We start from the raw sequence: 16,966 nt of genomic DNA on the forward strand, positions 1-16,966 counted from the left end.
TTGAGGACATACAGAGCAAGCTTTAAGATTCTGGTGTTTTTAGGAGTGTACTTTATACTGTATTTAGCCTTACATCATTTTGTGCCCTTTGACATTTGTGCAAAGCCCAAATATCACATGAATAACCATTTTGTTAAGTAATTTCCTTGTCTTCCTTAAAAGTGAGGAGAGAAAAACTGATGGCAGAAGGCTTTTTTTATCTTTGCCTCTTGGTCATTGTCGATATCATAAAAAATAACTTGGGTTCCTATGTACAGCATTCATTTAATTTTATGGTAATTTCGAGAAAGTCAGGCACTAGTTCCTTCATATTCTTAAAGTAGTTGTAATTTTTCTTAAGAAAAAAAAAAAAAGAAAAAGAAGGGCAATATAGTCAATATATTTAAGAAAATATCTCTCCATAGTAGTGGTATTTTCACATAGTGAAAAACATTTTTCATCTTGCAAACAGCAACAATATTTTCTTCTACGTAAACTGTTGTAATGATAGTGATGCTATTGTGAATCAGCTACAGAAGTATTTCAATAGCATGTGACTTTCAGAAATTTTTTCTTCTTGCTCAGTTTTGTGGGATATGGGAGATAGAGAGGTATCATGCACTGAAGAACTCCCCTTTGAAGTGTATAAGATATAAATATATAAAAGAAAATGTATATATATGAAATCAGAGTTATGTATTTTGACAAAACGACTACATGTATTGCTCAAGTGAAAGAAAAGAACATATTTAACAAAATATGTATTTAGAATCCAGAATATGCACGCTGTATAGAGGTCTTGGAGGGGAAAAGAGACTCTTTTGCCCAGCAGTCATGTACCATGAACATCCAGCCTGGGACTTTTACAATTGGTACCAAATGATTAAAAAACACATTGCATTAGACATTCATTACAAGACAGATAATTTAGTCCTGTAGTTCTGATATTCAAGAGAATAGAAGAGAACTGAATGCACAGTTGCTTATCAGATTGTTTGACAAATGTTGAAATTGTAAGACAAATATTCACAAATATTCTAGAATAACTATCAATATTATGGTCACAGCATACTGGAGACTCCACATTCAATGTGCATTCCAAATTGAATTTCAACAACTTTTTTTTTTTTTTTTTTTAAGTGACATGCCTGAAAGGAAGTTGTGGGGAGCTGGGGGTCGGCCTCTTCTCGCAGATAACTTGTGATAGGACTAGAGGGAAAGGCCTCAGGTTGTGCCAGGGGAGGTTTAGGTTAGAAATTTGGAGACATTTCTTCTCAGAAATAGTAGTCAGGCATTGGAACTGGTTGCCCAGGGAAGTGGTGGCATCAATGTCCCGGGGGATGTTCAAGGAAAGGCTGGACCTGGAGCTCAGGGACATGGTTTAGTGGGTGATATTGGTAGTAGGGTGATGGTTCGACCAGATGATATTGGAGGTCTTTTCCAACCTTAATAATTCTATAATTTTGTGATGATTCAAAATAGTAGTGTGTAAACAATTACAGATGGCTAATTTCTTATATTAGGACTGAGTTTCTGTATCTTAGTAATTTTCTGTTATTACAAATAGCATTGTGTGGTAGGTACCATCCTATTCTTTATTATTTTTATTGTAAAACAGCCATTTTGGTACACGATAACTTCCTTGTGCATCTACCTGCTTACACCAGAAAGTACATGTGCAAAGCACACATGGGAATTTGGGCTGAAGATGCATCTTACTTCTTTGCTTTTCCATAAAGAATAGAATGAAATTACCTCAAAACCAGTGTTAAAAATAAACCCAGGGCACAGGATGGGATGTGCAGGGCAGTCCCTGTGGCCGAGGGGCAGCCTTTCTCTCTGGCAAGCCAAATGGCCCGGGCGAGCCAGCCCCAGAAAAGGGGCCCTCAGCCCCCCTGACCCTCCTCCTTCTTCCACGTGAGGGCATCTTCCAGGCTGCTCCCAACACAGCCGCCTTTGGCCACGCGTGGGCCACTCACGTTGGGCATGGGCATCGCAGAGGCTTGCTGAGGTCACAGTGCCCACCATTGCCCCGCCTTTGCTCTGGGCCCTATAAAAAAGGACCCTCTGCAGCTGGCCCACCACTCGATGAGCTTCTAGGCCATCTGACAGCCAGCTTGTGTGGCAGCAGTTAGTCCAGAAGCAGGAAGGCAAGCGGCAGCCCTCCTCAGTGTGGGAGGACAGAGATGCAGTCCAAGCAAGCACCGAGAAGGAAGGCACCTGATGGGAAGGGGAAGTGGCATGGACAGAGGGATAGCGCCTGTGGCACAAGAACAGACACCAGCGCTCCAGGGACCTCTGGTGTGCAGCCCACAGACACGTATGGCAAAGACACAAGGCCCTGGCGTTCCCATTGGCACTGCAACGGCATGAGGCACAGGCTGTCCCCTCAACCATGCAGCGCCTGGCAGCCTGGGCCTTCCCACTGGCACAATGGTGGCATGGGGCGAAGACAGGAGTGTCAGCCAGACAGCCATGTGGAGCAGAGGCATGCCTATCGTCCAGAACGCAATGTGGGACCCAGGTATGGCCGTAAACAGGCGGACATCCTGGTGGGGACTGTTATAGACCGCCAAACCAGAATGAAGAGACAGATGAGGTGTTCTATAAGCAGCTGGCAGAAGTCGCTCAGTCGCCAGCGCTTGTCCTCATGGGAACTTTAACTTCCCAGACATATGCTGGAAATACAATACAGCTCTGAGGAAGCAGTCTAGAAGGTTCCTGGAGTGCATGGAAGACAGCTTCCTTACTCAGCTGGTCAGTGGGCCTGCCAGAAGGGGTGCCCCACTACACCTATGAACAGGAACAGAGAAGGACTGGTGGGAGATGTGGTGGTAGGGAGTTGTCTTGGACAGAGTGACCATGACATGGTAGAGTTCTCCATTCTTGGTGAAGTCAGGAGGGGGGTCAGTAACACTGCAACCTTGGACTTCCGGAAGGCAGACTTTGAATTGTTCAGGACACTGGTAGGGAGCGTCCCTTGGGAGTCAGCCCTGAAGGGCAGAGGGGTCCAGGAGGGCCTGATGCTCCTCAAGAAGGAAGTCCTAAAGGCACAGGAGCAGTCTGTCCCTGCATGCCATAAGATGAGCTGTTGGGGAAGACCGGTGTGGCTGAACAGGGAACTCTTCCTGTGTATTCAGGAGAAAAAGAGTTTAGGAAAGGTGGGAGAAGGGGCAGGCAACTCGAGGAGAGTACAAGGAAGTTGCCAGCATATGCAGAGAGAAAAAATCAGGAAGGCAAAGCTCAGCACGAGCTCAACCTGGCCACTGTGGCCAAGGATAACAAAAAATGTTTTTTATAAATATATTAATGGAAAGAGGAGGGCCAAAGAGAATCTCCATTCTTTACTGGATGCAGGGGGGAACATGACTACAGAGGATAAGGAAAAGGCTGAGGTTCTTAATGCCTTCCTTGCATTTGTACTTACTAGCCAGACCACTTATGAGGGGTACTCATCCTCCCGACCTGGAAGTCTGGGACGAGGAGCAGAAGAAACCCCCCCCCATAGCTTAGGTGGAAACAGTTAGAGACCTGCTGCTCCACCTGGACTGTCACAAGTCCATGGGGCTAGATGAGATCCACCCAAGGGTGCTGGGGGAGTTGGTCGGTGTGATTGCTGGGCCTCTTTCCATCATCTATCAGCAGTCATGGCCATCTGTAAAGGTCCCGGATGACTGAGGATTTGCTAATGTGACGCCTATCTATAAGAAGGGTCATAAGGAGGATCCAGGGAACTACAGGCCTGTCAGCCTGACCTCGGTGCCAGGAAAGGTGATGAAACAGGGCATCTTGAATGCAATCACACAATGTATGTGGGACAACTGGGGGATCAGGCCCGGTCAGCATGGGATCATGAAAGGCAAGTTCTGCCTGACCAAGTTCATCTCCTTCTATGACCGAGTGACCCGACTGGTGGATGAGGGAAAGGCTGTTTATGTAGTCTGCCTAGATTTCAGTAAGGCCTTTGACATAGTATTCTCCTGGAGAAGCTGGCAGCCCATGGCTTGGACAGGTACACTCTGCTGGGCCGCCGGACCCAGAGAGTGGTGGTGAAGGGAGTGAAATCTAGCTGGTGATCGGTCACCAGTGGTGTTCCCACAGGGATTGGTGTTGGGGCCCATCCTCATTAATATCTTTATTCATGATTTGGGTGAGGGAATTGAGTGCAACTTCAGTAAGTTTGCAGACAACTCCAAGTTGGGGGGAAGTGTCTATCTGCCGGAAAGTAGGAAGGCCACTGCAGAGGGACCTGGACAGGATGGGTTGTTGGGCAGAGGCCAGTGGGATGAGGTTCAACATGGCTAACTGCCGGGTCCTGCACTTTGGCCACAAAAACCCCATGCAGTGTTACAGGCTTGTGGGAGAGTGGCTGGAAAGCTGTGCAGAGGAAAAGGATCTGGAGGTGCTGGTCGATGCTCACCTGAACGTGAGCTGGCAGTGTGCCCAGCTGGCCAGGAAGGCCAAAGGCATCCTGGCTTGTATCAGGAATAGTGTAGCCAGCAGGACCAGGGAGGTGATTGTCATAAAATCATGGAATCATAGAATATCCCAAGTTGGAAGGGACCCATAAGGATCATCAAGTCCAACTCCTGGCACTGCACAGGTCTGCCCAAAAGTTTAGACCATGTGAATAAGTGCACAGTCCAGTCTCTTCTTAAATTCAGACAGGGTTGGTGCAGTGACTACTTCACTGGGGAGCCTGTTCCAGCGTGCAACCACCCTCTCGGTGAAGAACCTCTTCCTGATGTCTAGCCTAAACTTCCCATGCCTCAGCTTAACACCGTTCCCACGGGTCCTATCACTGGTGATAACGGAGAATAGGTCACCTGCCTCTCCACTCCCCCTCCTGAGGAAGTTGTAGACTGCGATGAGGTCCCCCCTCAGCCTCCTCTTCTCCAGGCTGAACAGGCCCAATGACCTCAGCCACTCCTCATATGTCTTCCCCTCTAGGCTCTTCACCATCTTCGTCGCCCTCCTCTGGACACTCTCCAACAGTTTAATGTCCTTTTTGTACTGTGGTGCCCAGAACTGCACACAGTACCCAAGGTGAGGCCGCACCAGCGCACAGTAGAGCGGCCCTTGGCTGACTAGCAATGCCTTATTTCCCTTGACTGACTAGCAATGCCATGCTTGATGCATCCCAGGATACGGTTGGCCCTCCTAGCTGCCAGGGCACACTGCTGGCTCATATTCAACTTGCTGTCAACCACAACCCCCAGATCCCTCTCTGCAGGGCTGCTCTCCAGCATCTCGTCGCCCAGTCTGTACTTATAGCCAGGGTTGCCCTGTCCCAGGTACAGGACCCGGCACTTGCTTTTGTTAAACTTCATGTGGTTGGATGTCCCCCTGTAGTCTTCTCTGGTGAGGCCACGTCTTGAGTACTGTGTTCAGCTTTGAGCCCCTCAGTACAAGAAGGAGATTGAGGCCCTAGAACGTGTCCAGAGAAGGGCTACAAAGCTGATGAAGGGCCTGGAACACAAGTCCTGGAGCAGCTGAGGGCACTGGGGTTGTTTAGTTTGGAGAAGAAGAAGCTCAGGGGAGACCTCATTGCTTTCTATAACTACCTGAAAGAAAGCTGTGGGGAACTGGGGGTCGGCCTGTTCTCACAGATAACTAGTGATCGGACTAGAGGGAATGGCCAGGGATGGTTCAGGTTGGAAATTAGGATACATTTCTTCTCAGAAAGAGTAGTCAGGCATTGGAATGTTTTGCCCAGGGAAGTGGTGGAGTCACCGTCCCTGGGGATGTTTAAAGAAAGTTTGGACGTGGTGCTTAGGGCCATTGTTTAGTGATTAATATTGGTGGTAAGAGTATGGTTTGACCAAATGATCTTGGAGGTCTTTTCTAACCCTAATGATTTTATGATTCTATGATATTCTCTTGTTCCTGGATATCTACTGAATATTTGAACAGAATATTTTCACCAAAGTTCATCTTGATCTTGTACCCATTGTGCTAAGCAAAATGTCTTACAATAAGAGTTCCTCACTGTTCCTATTTATTTTTAGATATATGTGCAAATATTCAGTCCATAGATAAGACATTTTCCCTTAACATTATAAAAATACAACTGTCAGAATAATGCAGAACGACAATTTATAACATTCAATTCATATTCTGTTTGTGTGTTTTGTCTTTTAATGTATCCACAAAGACAGCAACTTTATTTCTTAAAGTAGGGCTTGCCTCTGCCTTCCTTTGATAAGAAAAATAGAAGGAACTATTCTGATGGCATTTTGCCATTTCAGGATCCCCCTTACGTTGGAGAAAAATCCCACGGGCAAGTTACTATTGGGTACTATTATACCCATTTTGTGTCAACAGATAAACACAGTACTCCACAAATGTGAGGTCCAGGACACCGTGTTATCTACTGCTATTCTTTTAAGTTGGTTAAAAGGAATATTTTTTACAATTCTGGCATTGTGTCAAGGTAAATTTCTAAATAAGATATATGGATTTCTTTGTTTAAAACCATTGAAAATCAAGATCATGTTCATTATAGTACTAAAAGAGAACGACTTTTAACCAGTACTTTCTTGCCTTTTCGTTTGGTTTTGATGTACAAATAAACAGAGGAAAATAACATTCTGACAGTAGGTATACAATTCCTCTTTACACTATTTTATAATAAAATTATTATTGTTGTTATTATTTTGGACGAAAGGGACAACGTTGTATTTTTCTACCCACTTATCCCTTTATAAATCAAACTTTTTTTAAAAACAAAATTATTAGTCTCTTGGTATTTGTATTCACAGCAGAAGTGCCTCAAAGTCTCTATAAAGCTATTGTTAGCTGCATGATTTAAAATGCAATAACAAGAAAACACTGGAATTCAGAATGTGTTGTGCATGCATTACAGAGAAGCAGATGACATTGGGTATAGCCCAATCACACCCACAGTAATAGAACTGACTGATTGCTTATTGTCGTGCTCACAGAATGCAATTATCTATACAAAGATTTTGGGATTTGAAGGTGCAATTGAAACAAATAATATTTTTATAGGAACAAGTCATAGAGTTAACTGACTAAAAGTTTTAGGACCTAGTTTTTCAGAACACTTAAAATTCACTTTCTGTGAGAAAAAAAAACAAATTACTTCCTTGCTTTCTAACCTATATAACAGGAAAGGTGGGAAGGAAAAGTTTCTTTAACTAAACGCACAAATATTATTGTTCACTGATTTTGGTATAGAGGGTAATAGAGGGTATTTAAAAAGAAAAAAAAAAGAGCAAACCTTACGTAGACTTTTGGTTTATTAATTCAGTGTATGTTATAAAGGGTACTGAAGTTACTGATTTATTTCCATTGACTTAAGTCATACAATGGAAACTAAGTGCCAGTAGAGACATAACCAGTTAAAATCTTCCATACTAGAATGCAGATGAGCAATAATTAAATCTTTAAATACAATATTTCCAACAAGGAATATATTCCAACCTGTAAGTAAAATTAATAAATATTCTTCAGTCTGAGAAATTTCAAACCAACAAATCTGATATCTCACTCCATTACAATGTAATGGAAATTTTATAGACATTGCTAGATGCACAATTTTGAGCATTGAAAGGTAGGCACACTGAATCCAGTTGCTACAGGTACTGTTGCTGCCAAAACGTAAAACTTTAGAATACAATTAAAAAATATTTCTTTTCCAGTAGAAAATTTTTATCAACTTGAAAGTTTTAGTTTTGCTTTGTTATGTTTTCCTCTGAGATGACCACTCCTTGTAGTAGCCATATATTTAAAATATCAGTGCATTTTTTTTTTTTGTATGTTTATTTATTTGGTTTGCTTCATTGTCTTTTTTTTTTTTTTTTTTTTTATTTCAGCACAGCTTCTTATTCTCATCTGGCATGGAGAATTTACAATAACTAGACAATCAGATTATATGCTCTTAATGTATAGTTTTATTTATTTGTTTGTTTATTTATTTACTGATACATTCTCTTTCCATTTTAATAATTTACCCAGGGTAAATTTTTTTTTTTTAATCTGAATTTTATTTCCCCAAAACATTTTTTTGTATTAACTGAAATAATTAGTCTATTCATATAATAATAATTCTATGAATTCCCAGTTCTGTGAATTGGGAAAACAAATATTCAAGGAAACAAACAAGTTCAAACAAAAAATCTTTTATAAGGTGAAAAATATGAATTTACACATTCGGTAAATGTATATTTCTGTTTGATGAATAGATGTAACTTTTTTCATTGCAGAGGAAAGACCAAAAAATAAATATATAAGTTTGATATCTACTTGATAATATCTCTTGTTGTCCCCCGTTTCCCCCTCCCCCCATTTCTTTATGATATTTTTAGGTAGGTCAGGAAATAATCAGTGCTCTGATTTATACAGGAATGGGTAAGCACACTGATATGATGGTGTTAGTCCTGCAAATAAACTGTTAAACTGTTACCTATGTTTCCTCTCAGCTACATCATTATATTGCAAAAGAAGTAGATATCTATTAAATGAGTACTTTCAAATACTGAGTGAATGATGAATTATTGACATTTCCCTGTGTCACAGATGTTTCTACTGTTCAACAGCACCTTCTTAGGTTATAAACTCTGGTCCAACTACTAGTGCCAATGCCAAGTATCAAAGGAGTGGCATATTCTAAAGCTCTTTTGATAAATATCATTAAATAGATTTATATATTTTTAAAAGTCCAACATTTAATGAGTAGCATTTGTGTGTGTCATGAATGCAAAAATTGCTACTTAAAACAGCTTTGGGATACCTTTCTTTTATTCATTTCTGAAATAGCTAGTAATGCTGAAGAGCTGTGTACCTTTCTAGATGTCCAACAATCTGGTGAATAATTCAGTTTTGGATTCTACTCTATCATTGAATTTAAATCCTTGTCAAAACTCAGTTCTGAACAGGGCTGCTGTCTATTCCTATGCTATAGCATTGCCCATTAAGGTCCACGGAGGCTACTGTGGAGCAGGAAGGTCACCAAGAGTTTTTCATCCCTGTCCCTGGCACAGTTTTACATTTTATCATTTAGAGTTTGGCCTTGTCACAACAAATACCTGGGTAAAGCATGGCATAGCCTGGTGTGAAGAGCTGTGGTAGAGACACCGTGGTACAACTTAATTACACCAGAACAACACTGTTTTCTGCAAACACAATTCTGCATATCTATAGTACATAACCAGCTAAAAGCAGTTATTTATAGGTCTCAAGATTTTTTGACCATACGTAACTGGAAGCCTGCTAAATAGTGCTCTGGAGTGGAAGTGCCAAAAGCTGAAACAGCCAAATACCTTGGACTTTTTCAGACATGCTAGTACAATTTCAAATAACAGTAAGCATCAAAAATGTGTCTATTATTATTATTATTATTATTATTATTATTATTATTAAATTATATTTAACAATTTATTTGCTATATTTAATTATATATTATATATTATATATTATATATTATATTATCATTATATATTTAATTATATATTGATTATATTTATTAATATTGATATCTATTAATATATAATAATTAATAATAATAAGAAGAATAGGAATATTATCCACAATACTCTGTCCAGAGTATTATGGATTCTTTTATGGATTTGATTTGATTTAAATTTTCCTTTCTCTTCCCCTGTAACATTGACGATGCTATTTTGAACAGAGAAAAATAAAAGATTAAGATAAGATAAGATAAAATTAGATAAAGCTTCAAGGTTGGTTTTCATATGAAACAGTTGTAATTTTATAAGCACCATTTACAAACACTATTCCCTCAGCAACATGGTATATACATAATCATTTTATAATAATTTTAATTGCATACATTTGTGTGTAGCTATTTGGCAATGCAAAGATTCTGAAATGCATAGTTACACTCAAAATGATAAAACAGAAAAATTACATATTAGTTTTTAGGAATATACATTTTTACAGGGATCCTCAGTAGATAAAATAAAACAAAATAAAAATAAAATAAATAAAATAAAATAACAAAATAAAATCCGTAAGTGGAAGATTTATTTTCTCATTTTGTATGGCAGAAATCACTGGAAGATAGTACTGCTATGAAGAACATTAGAGTACTGCATTATCAACAGGTGTTTAAAGAGGGTTACTAAGTTAAATGTTACTTTCTTTGAGGGTGGAGAAAATAAGAAAGAGAGTTGTCTGAATTAAAGGAAGAAAGAAGGGTCACTGTGGTCCAATAACAAGAACATTATTTCTATCTGGATAGTATCAGTTCAAATAAGTTATTATACTGTCTTTCACATTCTGATTTTTTATTTTTTTATAAGATTCTAGTGAAAGCCAAAACTTTCTCAAATTCTTTACTGAAAAAAGTTTTTTTCATGACATTTGTGGCCAGGAGAAGTAAAAAGTCAATGATTTTTTTTGTGTGAAATGTCATTTATTATTGCTGATCCAAAAGTTCAGAAAATCTTCAGATAAATACAATTTTTTACTATATATTCTCAGAGACCTTTTAAAACTTCTCACAGAAAAGTTCTACTCTTAACCCTGCAAAATCTGGGTGTACAGTGCTGTGGAAATCTACAGTCAAACTGTAATGAGAAACATACTTTTAAGCTTTTTACATTATTTTTTGGGTATTTGATATTAATTGGACAACAAGTCTTTTTAGATTTTTTTTTTTTTGAGAAGAAGATATTCAATTAAAACTATATCTACAGAGAAGTTTTAGTGGTTATGTAGTGTGTAGATATTGTCCAGATTAATTATTTCAATGTAAGAACTACTGGAAAGTTTGTACAGTAGTAATTCTTTAATTGGATTTAGTTAAATGGTTTGATAATGTCATCCTGTTTACTTTGCATCCAAAACTGTCACTGCAGGTTTGCAGCTGAGAATAGGTATAAAGGAATCCATCCAGCAACATCAGCCAATGTAGTGCTTTGCCATCTGTTTGTTTGCTACTTTACAAATGAGATCAATACTGCCTGTTTCAGGGAGGACAATCATATTCTTCTATATCTCATGAACACATGCTAAGCAAATCTATATTATGTATATATATATATATTTAAATAATGTAAACTATTGGATTTTAGAATTAAATATCTCCAGAATATATTTATTTATTTATTTTTCTTCACAGTTTCTTCTGGCTGAAAACCTGGTATTGCCATACTGTTAACCAAGCCGCAAGGGTGTTTCAGAAAGGTTTGATATTTTAATATGTAGGGTTTTGTTTGTTTGTTTGTTTCCAAATGTTTTATTGTAGTGTTCAGAAGGTCATGTTACCTGTGGCTTTTTCTACATATGTCAGAATAGAATTTCAGTCTGTCTGGTGGACTTTCTCATGTATGAGTCCAAGATTCGAATGTAATACAGCTCAGTGTGGAAAGTCAGACATATCCTAGAGCCACCTGGACCTGTATTTCTCCAAGGAGAAAGAAGAGTTCAAAGCCTGGTGACTGTGCAGTCTGCAAACTGAAAGAGTGGAACATGGATTAATGTTCCTTTTTATAGTCTATGTTGTTCAATTGTTGTAGTCTGGTTTTCAATAATTAATCATAGCTTTTCTATCAGCTTGTCTATTTATTTATTTATTTATTATTTTTTAATTCTGAAGACTGAACAATCAAAGATGGAATTACAGCAAGTGAAGCACCATAGTGAAAGATCATATTATTTGATACCATCTCTCACAGTATCCTTCTGGACAAAATGTCCACAATACAGTTAGACAAGTACATAATACAATGAATTTGTTGACGGGTCAGGCTCAAAGTGTTATAGTAAATGGAATTATATCAAGCTGGCAGCCAGTCACTACTGGGGCTCCCCAGGGCTCCATTTTAGGGACAGTTCTCTTCAATGCTTTTATAAATGATCTGAACTCAGGACTCAAATGCATGCTAAATAAGTTTGCAGATGACAATAAATTAGGAAGAGCTGTTGACTCCCTCAAGGGCAGAGAGGCCTCGCCGAGAGACTTTGACAAATTGCAGTCTGAACAATCACCTACAGCATGAAATTTAACAAGAGTAAGTGCTGGATTTTGCAGCTGGGCTGGAGAAATACATACCAATGGGGGGTATGTATGTCCATATTACATGGGGAGTGAGAGGCTGGAGAGCAGCCCTGTGGAAAGGGATCTGCAAGTTCTGTTTGATGGCATGTTGAATATGAGCCAGCAGTGTGCCCTGGCACCCATGTGGGCCAACCGTACCCTGGACTACATCAGACACGGCATTGCTAGCCGGTCAAGAGAAGTGATTGTCCCATTCTGCTCTGTGCTGGTGAGGCCTCACCTTGAGTACTGTGTGCAATTTGGGGCAACACAGTATAAGAAGGACATAAAACTATTAGAGTGTGTCCAAAGGAGGGCTACAAAGATGATGAAGGGTCTAGAGGGGAGGAAGTATGAGGAGTGTCTGAAGTCACTTGTTCAGCCTAGGTAAGAGGAGACTGAGGGAAAGCCTCAGTCGGCTTCCTCACATGGAAATTAATGAAAAATGAATGTTGATGGAACCGAGCGAAGTGCAGCAGCAATAGAACCAGAGCTGGCCTCAGCATGCCACTGTTCAACACCACTTACCATCTCTCCTGTCTTGAAGGACTATTATGACAGATGGAGCCCAAAGTCATGGACCTTAAACAAACTCAACAGACATCTTAAAGGGATGGCCCATAGACTAAGGGAATGGTATCTCTGTGTGTGTGTGTAGATAACAAAAGGCAGAAAAGGTGGTGATTAACTGGGATGTATTGGAAAGTGTGGGACCTTGTGCATGACGTAGATAGTATGGCATAAGGGGTGGATATTGTCCTGGCTTTGGCTGGGACAGAGTTAATTTTCTTCCTATTAGCTGGTATGGTGCTGTGTTTTGGATTTAGGATGAAAATTATGTTGACAACCCACTGATGTTTTAGCTGTTGAGCAATATTTACGCAGTCAAGGACTTTTCAGCTCCTCATACTGCCCTGCCAGGAGTAGTCCGGGGGTTCAGAAGAATCTGGGAGGTGAGAGAGCCAGGGCAGCTAGCCCAAACTGGCCAAAGGATATTCCATACCATGTGACATCATACCGCTCAATAAAACTAGGGTGGTTAGCTGGGGCTGTTGTGGGATGCTGGTTGGGGACTGGCTGGGCATTGGTTGGCAGATGGTGAGTAATTGCATTGTGCATCACTTGCTTTGTATAGTCTTTTGTTATTGTTTATTCTTATTATTCCTCCCTTTTCTGTCCTATTAAACTGTCTTTATCTCAACCCACACATTTTTGCTCTTTTTTTTTTCAATTCTCTCTCCCTTTCGACTGGGTATGTATCGGGTAAGAGTGATCAAATGGCTGTGTATTGCTTAGCGGCCTGCCGGGTTAAACCACAACAGTTTCGATAGATTACTGTTCACTCTCAGTTTTATATCTGAGCAACCTTAAGTCTGAGACATATGTTAAGCCACCCATTTTTAATAGTTTTTAATAGGATACTGCAAGTAATAACTACCATAATTTAATAGATATATAGTCATTGTCATTTATTCAGTGTGGCTGAGACACCTTGCCCATTTTTCAAAGGCAAATTTGAGTAAAAAAATAAATCCATGATACAAACTTAACAAAAATATCTATATTAGGCAATAATCACAATATAAAGAAAATCAACACTCACATTTTTTTTTGTTACTCCTGGGAAAAAAAAAAAAAAAAAAAGTGGGCTTTGCAAGATGTCCTAAAGAGATACAAATTGTGGAGGCTAATGACTAAATGAAAGCATCTCCCAAAAAGGAGATCATCTCATGAACTCTTAAATAAAACAAGCAATTTACCAAACAAAGTCATAACTTTAATATACTTGAGAGTAATTACTTTTAGGAAAATCATGTTAAAACATTAAGGAAGAGACTTCAAAAGGGTCAAAGGACAAGCTCGTAGTTTCTGTTGAAAGGCAACAGGTTCTTTATTTCATATGTGAAGATTCAAAAATCAACACTTCTGGGAAAATTGGGTCAAAAACAATTAACTTGTAAAAGCTATGTGGAAACCAAATTAAATCATTGTGGATGAAAGATTAGAAGTATAATTCCCTTAATAAAAAACAGCAGTTAATAACCAACGTTTCTGAATTTGAACAACTGTATTTTCTGAAAAGATTTAAGCTCCATCCCCTGCGGGTCATTAACCTAGAAATAAAGTAGGCAAACATGACTGTAGCAAGATTTGTATCATAAAGGAACTTTCATAATTTGCAGGCAGGGGTAAATTAAAAAGGAAAAGAAAAAGGGAATAAAAAAATGGAGAAGGACAAGAGGAGGAAAAAGAAAAGTTCACTTATCTTGATCAGTACTTCTATACAGTTTTCCAAACACTAGATGGAAATTTAACCAGACATCTACATTTCATTCTTAAGTAACTTTGCACACCCTCATTCACTATTGTGGCAGATTTGCTCATCCCTTACAGTCTTTTCTACCACCTACTGTATCTAACTCTTAAATAGCTCTTGCTATCAGTTATGCTTTAATTTCTACTAAACAATGAGTGAGAAGTTCAAAAACATTAAATATAATTGATAAAAGAGAGACAGTCAGTGTAAATGCCCCAGTCATTCTAAGTGTTTTGGTCCCTGATGTGACTGAGAGCCAAGACGGGGAGGAAGAAGGATGAGAAGGATTTTTTGGGTTCCCCAAGTGAAGAAAACCAGTCATCAACTTATGTATCATGAAAACTTCTGTCTTCTAGAATTAATGAATGTACAGTAAAACATTTGAGAATCTCTTTATGCAGAAGTGAAAATGAATAAAGACTATGTCCACTGTAATACGCACTGCTGAATCATTCTGATTGTAAGTTGCTATGTCAGAAGCTATGTCCATGTAGGGACAGTACAAGTATTTTTCTCCATTGTCCCAAGCTTCTGAAATCTGAGGAGTCATCTGCAATGAATTTTTACTATTATTGATGTCAAAGGACCAAAATTCAAATAATCATTTAATGTTGACTGATATGAGAGAAAAAATAATTGAATTCTAAACAAGTAACGTCGCATTCTGTGAAAATTATTGCTGCCTGGATGGCAGCAATAACCCCAAAAAGAGATGCTGCATTTCACACAGAAAAAAAAATAATATATAGCTTAAAGACAAAACAATGCAAAACAAAATAAACAAAATATATATTTTTTCCATAACAAAATATTATTATTTTTGTTATTATTACATTTGGACAGGGGAATGGAAGAGAAGGTGTCTGTAGCCTTTCTGAAATATTTAAAAATGAAGAACAAATCAAGAGATCGAGAGGACTTCTCATTTACAGGAGGCTTCTCTAAAACATTAGTAAGAGCTTGGCTCACGTTGCACCATGTTATGAAAGCGTATGACAATGTTCTGACCAAATAAATACAGGAAAAGACGCCATACTGGTTAAGGGCTTTGGTGTAAACTGAGCACCAGCACATAATTGTACTGTGCATTAGAGTATAATTATGTTGAAGTCTTGTTGCTAATGATCTCATTGTTTATATGTAAGCAGTACACTAATTTTGAAACTGATAATTGCTAGGTAACAAAGATAACACAGGTCATATTTAAATCCATGAATACCCAGCACAACAAAGCCTGAAGGAAGAAGTAGGAAACCTTGCTTGAAAAAAAATACAAATATTCGAATGTGCCAGATTTCACAGGAAATAATGTATTTGTTACATCAACTGAAAATAGTATTACGAAATATTATTTTATTTGTTATTGCACTCTTTTATAAAATTGATTTTGTTCATTCCTTTGATAATATTCCTTGAAATTATTTTCATTATCATGGACAAAAAGCAATAATTTGGGGTTAATGTAACAGAATAATTTAGAAGGTTATGCTTATATTTTAGATGAATGCAGATATAACTGCTTACATGTCAGCAGATAATAAAAACAGATTTTCTTGTGTCTCCAACACAACTTTTTGACTGTTGAAGCTGTGAATCAGCACTTGAGTTCAATGAATCTTAATGATGACCTCAAAGTTAATGTGTCCTCATTATATTTAGAACAAAGCTGTCACAAACAGTTTCTGGTATAGCAAGACTAAATTCATTTGCCTTATCTGGAAACTATTAAACACCTATGAAAAACAGGACATTGTGTTTTCAGCCAAAGTTCATGCTAATAAAAAGAATTTTCCTCAAGATATAAAAATATTATAGCCTTGAGTAGGGAAAGAATCTGGAAAACACATAAATCCACATGTACTCAAATATTTGTTCTTTTTTTTGTTTTGTTTTGTTGTTGTTTTCTTCCCTAAAGAACCATTAAGAACAAGTAATAAAGACAGCAAATACTAAATATAGATTTCAATGTCTGTATCTTCTAGAGAAACCCAATCCAAAACACATTCTTAGAACTGCATGAAACTGCATGAAAAAGGAAGACTGAAATACATATGCAGAAGAAGGAATTGTACCTTTTACACAGCAATCTATTGGTTGGAATATGATGGTGTGGTTTTCACAGAAAAGAAGTTTCTTCAGGCAGAATATGACAGCTACTAGCTCCTCTGCTTGTTTTTGTCAGGTAAGCAATGGTCTAAGAACCATTTCTGGGTGACTTACCCACTTAACAAATTATTATAGCTAAAAAAAAAAATAAATCACAATCATTTTACTTAAAAATAATAATAATAAAACAAAACAAACAAACAAACAAGAACAACAAAAGCCACAACAAGCAAGCAAAGAAACAAAAACCCTGAGTACACCTTTAAAATAAATATTGCAGATAGTTGGAATGCTTCAGGAAATTATTCAGGGCTGTGGTGCATTAGAGATAAGTCTTCCCCAGCCTACAGTATTCATATATTGATCCACACAAAGTATGTATTACTGCATGGATAGCCAGCTCTGGGGCTGGGTTCAGCCCTGTGAACAGTGACATCCCCAGGTGTTCAGCTAAGTCCTGGATTGCACTCCAGGATGAAATTTTGTGGGACTAACTCCAAGGCATTTGTATCTTCATCAGATAATGATAGAGGGATGAT

At 38.4% G+C, this 16,966-nt stretch overlaps 1 long non-coding RNA gene across 2 annotated transcripts in view; it reads left to right on the top strand.

The window, feature by feature from the left end:
• The window catches only part of LOC308189050, a 522,677-nt gene that overhangs the window by 490,450 nt on the left and 15,261 nt on the right, over window positions 1-16,966 (top strand). For both annotated transcript variants that reach the window (XR_013945981.1, XR_013945982.1), the window contains exon 2: window positions 16,304-16,503. This is a non-coding gene — a long non-coding RNA (uncharacterized lncRNA). The remainder of the gene's footprint in view (window positions 1-16,303; window positions 16,504-16,966) is intronic.

Source organism: Anser brachyrhynchus (genome assembly GCF_964034855.1).
Source record: "Anser brachyrhynchus genome assembly, chromosome: 2".
NCBI lineage: Eukaryota > Metazoa > Chordata > Aves > Anseriformes > Anatidae > Anser > Anser brachyrhynchus.